Source organism: Rhinopithecus roxellana, unplaced genomic scaffold (assembly GCF_007565055.1).
Source record: "Rhinopithecus roxellana isolate Shanxi Qingling unplaced genomic scaffold, ASM756505v1 contig913, whole genome shotgun sequence".
Lineage (NCBI taxonomy): Eukaryota > Metazoa > Chordata > Mammalia > Primates > Cercopithecidae > Rhinopithecus > Rhinopithecus roxellana.
This window is the reverse complement of record NW_022144667.1, coordinates 11576-18515: the sequence shown is the minus strand read 5'-3', so window position 1 is coordinate 18515 and position 6940 is coordinate 11576. Positions and strand designations below refer to the sequence as shown.

At 23.6% G+C, this 6940-nt stretch overlaps 1 pseudogene across 1 annotated transcript; it reads right to left on the bottom strand.

Moving 5' to 3' along the window:
* Positions 1-5570: 5570 nt before the first annotated feature.
* Positions 5571-6350, bottom strand: LOC115896222 (annotated as a pseudogene). The gene has a single exon (XR_004056140.1). The product of XR_004056140.1 is annotated as a 40S ribosomal protein S2 pseudogene (transcript).
* Positions 6351-6940: the final 590 nt, after the last annotated feature.

The window sequence follows — 6940 nt, the reverse complement described above, 5'->3', positions numbered from 1 at the left end:
TCTATCTATATCTATTATATCTAATATGTATATATTTTATGCCTATATCTATTATAACTACATTTTATACCTATATTTCTTATATCTATATTTAAAACCTATATCTATTATATCTATTAGATATTTTGTAATTATATCTATTATATCTATATTTTATATCAATATTTATTATATCTATTATATCTATATTTTATGACTATATCAATTATATCTATATTTTATACGTTTATCCATTATATCTATTATATCTATAGTTTATACCTATATCTATTATAAATGTATTTTATACCTTTATCTATTATATCTATTATGTCTGTATTTTATACCTGTATCTATTATATCTTTTTTTATACATATATATCTATTATATCTATTATATCTATATTTTGTACCTGTATCTATTATATCTATTATGTCTATATTTTTTACCTAAATCTATTATATCTATTATGTGTATATTTTATAGCTATATATATTGTTTCTATTATTTCTATATTTTATACATATATCTTTTGCATGTATTATGTCTATATTTTATTCCGATATCTATTATATCTATAATGTCTATACTTTATAACTATATATATTATGTATATATTTTATACCTGTATTGATTATATTTATTATGTGTATATTTTATACCTATATCTATTATATCTCTTATGTCTATATTTTTTACCTATATCTATTATATCTATTATGTTAATATTTTATAGCTATATCTCTTATGTCTATACTTTATACCTATATCGATTATATCTATTATGTCTATATTTTATACCTATATCTATTATACCTCTCATTTCTATATTTGATACCTATATCTATTATATCCATTATGTCTATATTTTATACCTATGTCTATTATGTCTATATTTTATATTTATATCTATTATATCTATTATGTCTATATTTTATACCTACATGAATTATAACTATTATGTCTATATTTTAAACCTATATCCTTTATATCTACTATGTCTATATTTTATACCTACATCTATTATATCCATTATATCTATATTTTATACCTATATCTATTATATCTATATTTTATACCTATATGTATTATATCAATTATAGTCCATATTTTATACCTATATCTATTATATCTATATTTTATACCTATATCTATTATATGTTTATATCTATATTTTATATCTATATCTATTATATCTATATATTATACCTACATGTTATATCTATAATGTCTATATTTGATTCCAATATCTATTATATCTATTATGTCTATATTTTATAACTATATCTATTATATCTATTATGTCTATATTTTATGTCTATATCTATTATATCTATTATATCTATATTTCATACCTATATCTATTATATCTACTATGTCTATATTTTACACCATATCTATTTTATCTATTACGTCTATATTTCATACCTATCTCTATTATGTCTATTATGTTTATATTTTATACCTATATCTATTATATCTATATCAATATTTTATATCTATATCTATTTTGTCTATATTTTATACATATATCTATTATAACTGTTATGTCTATATTTTACACCTATAATTATTATATCTAAAATGTCTATATTTTATACCTATATCTATTATGTCTATATTTTATATCTATAATCTATTATATCTATTATGTCTATATTTTATACATACATCTATTGTATCTATTATGTCTATATTTTATACATATATCTATTTTATCTATTATGTCTATATTATATATCTATAATCTATTATATCTATTATGTCTATATTTTATACCTACATCTATTGTATCTACTATGTCAATATCTTATACATATATCTATTATATCTATTATGTCTATATTTCATAACGTTACCTATTACATCTATTATGTCTATATTTTATACCTATATCTTTTATATCTATTTTGTCTATATTTTATACCTATTTCAATCATGTCTATATTTTATTCCTATGTCTATTATATCTATTATGTCTATATTTTGTACCTATATCTCTTATATCTATTATGTCTATATTTTATACCTATATCTATTATAACTATTATGTCTATATTTTATACCTATTTCTATTATATCTATTATGTCTGTATTTTATACCTATATCTATTATATCTATTATGTATATATTTTATACCTATATCTATTATATATATTATGTCTATATTTTATACCTTTAATTATTATATCTAATATGTCTATATTTTATACCTATATCTATTATGTCTATATTTTATATCAATATCTATTATATCTATTATGTCTATATTTTATACCTATATCTATTGTATCTATTATTTCTATATCTTATACATATATCTATTATGTCTATTATGTCTATATTTCATACCTATACCTATTATATCTATTATGTCTATATTTTATATCTATATCTACTATATCTATGATATCTATATCTTATACATATATCTATTATATCTATTATATCTATATTTTATACTTATATCTATTATATCTCTTATGTCTATATTTTATGACTATATATATTATACCGATTATGTCTGTATCTTATACATATATCTATTATATCTATTATGTCTATATTTTATAAGTTTATCTATTATATCTATTATGTCTATATTTTATACGTATATCTTTTATATCTATTTTGTCTATATTTTATATATATTTCAATTATGTCTATATTTTATTCCTATATCTGTTATATCTATTATGTCTATATTTTATACCTATATCTATTATATCTATTATGTCTATATTTTATACCTACATCTATTATATCGATAATGTCTATATCTTATACATATATCTGTTATATCTATTATGTGTATATTCTATACCTCTATCCATTATATACATTATATCGATTTTGTCTATATTTTAGAACTATATATTATTTCTGTTATGTCTATATTTTAACCTATGTCTATTATTTCTATATTTTATATCAATATCTCTTATATCTATTATGTCAATATTTAATACCTATATCTATGATATCTATTATGTCTATATTTTATCCTTCTATTATGTCTATATTTTATAACTCTATCAATTATATCTCTTATGTCTCTATTTTATACCTATAATTATTATATCTAATATGTCTATATTTTGTACCTATATCTATTATGTCTATATTTTTTATCTATATCTATTGTATCTGTTATGTCTACATTTTATTCTTATATCTATTATATCTTCTATGTCTATATTTTATACCTATATCTATTGTTTCTATTATGTCTATATCTTATCCATATAACTATTATATCTATTATGTCTATATTTCATACCTGTACCTATATTTCTATTATGTCTATATTTTATATCTATATCTATTATATCTATTATGTTTATATCTTATACCTATAGTTATTATATCTATTATGTCTATATTATATACCAATATTCATTATATCTATTATGTCTATATTTTATACCTATATCTATTGTATCTATTTTGTCTATATTTCATACCTATATCTATTATATCTTTTATGTCTATATTTTATACCTATATCATTTATATCCATTTTGTCTATATTTTATACCGACATCTATTATGTCTATATTTTATAGCTACATCTATTATATCTACTCTGACTATATTTTATACCTATATCTATTATATCTAATATGTCTATATTTTATACCAATATCTATTGTATCTATTACGTATATATCTTATACATATATCTATTTTATCTATTATGTCTATGTTTTATACCTATATCTTTTACATCTATTTTGTCTATATTTTATACCATTTTCAATTATGTCTGTATTTTATTCCTATATCTATTATATCTATTATGTCTGTATTTTTACCTATATCTATTATATCTATTATATCTATATTTTATAGCTATATCTATTATATCTATTCAGTCTATATGTTATACATATATCTATTATATCTATTATGTGTATATTTTATACCTATATCGATTATGACTATATTTCATACCTGTATTTTTATACCAGGTATGTCTATATTTTATACCTGTATCCCTTACATCTATTATGTCTATATTTTATACCGATATCTATTATGTCCATAATATATACCTATATATATTATATGTGCTCTGTCTGTATTTTATACCTATACCTATTATTTCTGTTTTGTCTATATTTCACACCTGTATCTATTATAACTACTCTCTCTATTCTTATACCTTTATCTATTATATCTATTATGTCCATATTTTATACCCATAACTATTATAATTATTATGTCTCTATTTGATACCTATATCTATTATATCTATTATGTCTACATTTCATACCTATATCTATTATATCTCTTATGTCTATATTTTATAACTATATATATTATATCTATTATGTCTATATTTTATACCTACATCTATTATATCGATAATGTCTATATCTTATACATACATCTTTTATATCTATTATATCTATATTTTATACCTATATCTATTATATCTATTATGTCTATATCTTATACATATATCTATTATATCTATTATGTCTATATTTTATACCTCTATCCATTATATCCATTACATCGATTTTGTCTATATTTTAGAACTATATATTATTTCTGTTATGTCTATATTTTAACCTATGTCTATTATGTCTATATTTTATATCAGTATCTATTATATCTATTATGTCTATATTTAATACCTATATCTATTATATCTATTATGTCTATATTTTATCCCTCTATCTATTATGTCTATATTTTATAACTCTATCAATTATTGCTATTATGTGTATATTTTATACCTATAATTATTATATCTTCTATGTCAATATTTTATACCTTTATCTATTACGTCTATATTTTATATCTATATCTATCTATTATGTCTATATTTTATACCTATATCTATTGTATCTATTATGTCTATATTTTATACCTATATCTATTGTATCTATTATGTCTATATCTTATCCATATATCTATTATATCTATTATGTCTATATTTCATACCTATACCTATTATATCTATTATGTCTATATTTTACATCTATATCTATTATATCTATTATGTCTATATCTTATACCTATATCTATTATATCTATTATGTCTATATTTTATACCTATATCTATTGTATCTATTATGTCTATATTTCATACCTACATCTATTATATCTATTATGTCTATATTTTATAACTATATCTATTAAATCTATTATGTCTATATTTTATACCGATATCTATTATGTCTATATTTTATACCTATATCTATTATATCTATTATGTCTATATTTTATAACTATATCTATTAAATCTATTATGTCTATATTTTGTACCGATATCTATTATGTCTATATTTTATACCTATATTTATTATATCTATTATGTCTATATTTTACACCTATATCTATTAAATCTATTTTGTCTATATCTTATATCTATATCTATTATGTCTATATTTTATACCTATATCTATAATATCTATTATGTCTATATTTTATGCCTATAATTATTATATCTAATATGTGTGTATTTTATATCTATATCTATTATGTCTATATTTTATATCTGTATCTATTATATCTGTCTATATTTTTTACCTATATCCATTGTATCTATTATGTCTATATCTTTTTTTTTTTCTTAACAGGCTTAATTCACTTTATTTTTCTTGTATAAAACTCCTATGTTGTAGCCACAGCTGGAGCCTGGGTCCGCTGCACGGAGACTCTGGTGTGGGTCTTGACAAGGTGGTCAGTGAATTCCTGATAGGTAGACTTGGTAAACACAGTCTCCTTCCACAGGTCAGGGGTCAGGTAGCTGTAGGTCTTAGAGATGGCATCAAAGGTGGCCTTGGCGAAGTTGCCCAGGGTGGCAGTGCAGCCCCGGGCTGAGGTGTAGCAGTCATCAATACCAGCCATCATGAGCAGCTTCTTGGGCACAGGCGCTGAGACGATGCCAGTGCCCCTGGGTGCAGGGGTGAGGCGCACCAGCACAGAGCCACAGCGGCCTGTCACCTTGCAAGGGACGGTGTGGGGCTTGCCGATCTTGTTCCCCCAGTAGCCTCTGCGCACCGGGACAATGGAGAGTTTGGCCAGGATGATGGTCCCACGGATGGCGGTGGCCACCTCCTTGGAGCACTTAACACCCAGGCCGACGTGGCCATTGTAGTCCCCGATAGCAACAAACGCCTTGAACCTGGTGCGCTGACCAGCACGGGTCTGCTTCTGCACCGGCATAATCTTCAAAACCTCATCATTGAGAGAGGCCCCCAAGAAAAAGTCAATGATCTCAGATTCCTTAATGGGCAGAGAGAAGAGGTAGATCTACTCCAGGGACTTAATCTTCATGTCCTTGACCAAGCGGCCAGGCTTGGTGACGGGCATCCACTCCTTATCCTCGGCCTTGCCTCCGCGAGCTCCGCGGCCTCGGCCCCGATCCCGTCCACGGCCAAGACCCCGCCGCGGATGCCACTGCCGAAACCTTCGCGGAAGACACCGCGGTTCCCCATCCCAGGGCCACCAGGGCCTCCGCACCACCCCGCTGCACGGGCGTCATCCGCCATTTGGTGTTTTCTCGGAGAAGAAGCTTATGTCTATATCTTATACACATATCTATTATATCTATTATGTCTATATTTCATACCTATACCTATTATATCTATTATGTCTATATTTTACATCTATATCTATTATATCTATTATGTCTATAATTTATACCTATATCTATTATATCTATTATGTATACATTTTATACCTATATCTATTATATCGATTATGTCTATATCTTATACATATATCTATTATATCTATTATGTCTATATTTTATAACTATATCTATCTATTATGTATATATTTTATACCTATATCTATTATATCTACTATGTCTATATTTTACACCTATATCTATTATATCTATTACGTCTATATTTTATCCCCATCTCTATTATATCTATTATGTTTATATTTTATACCTATTTCAATTATGTCTATATTTTATTCTTATATCTATTATATCT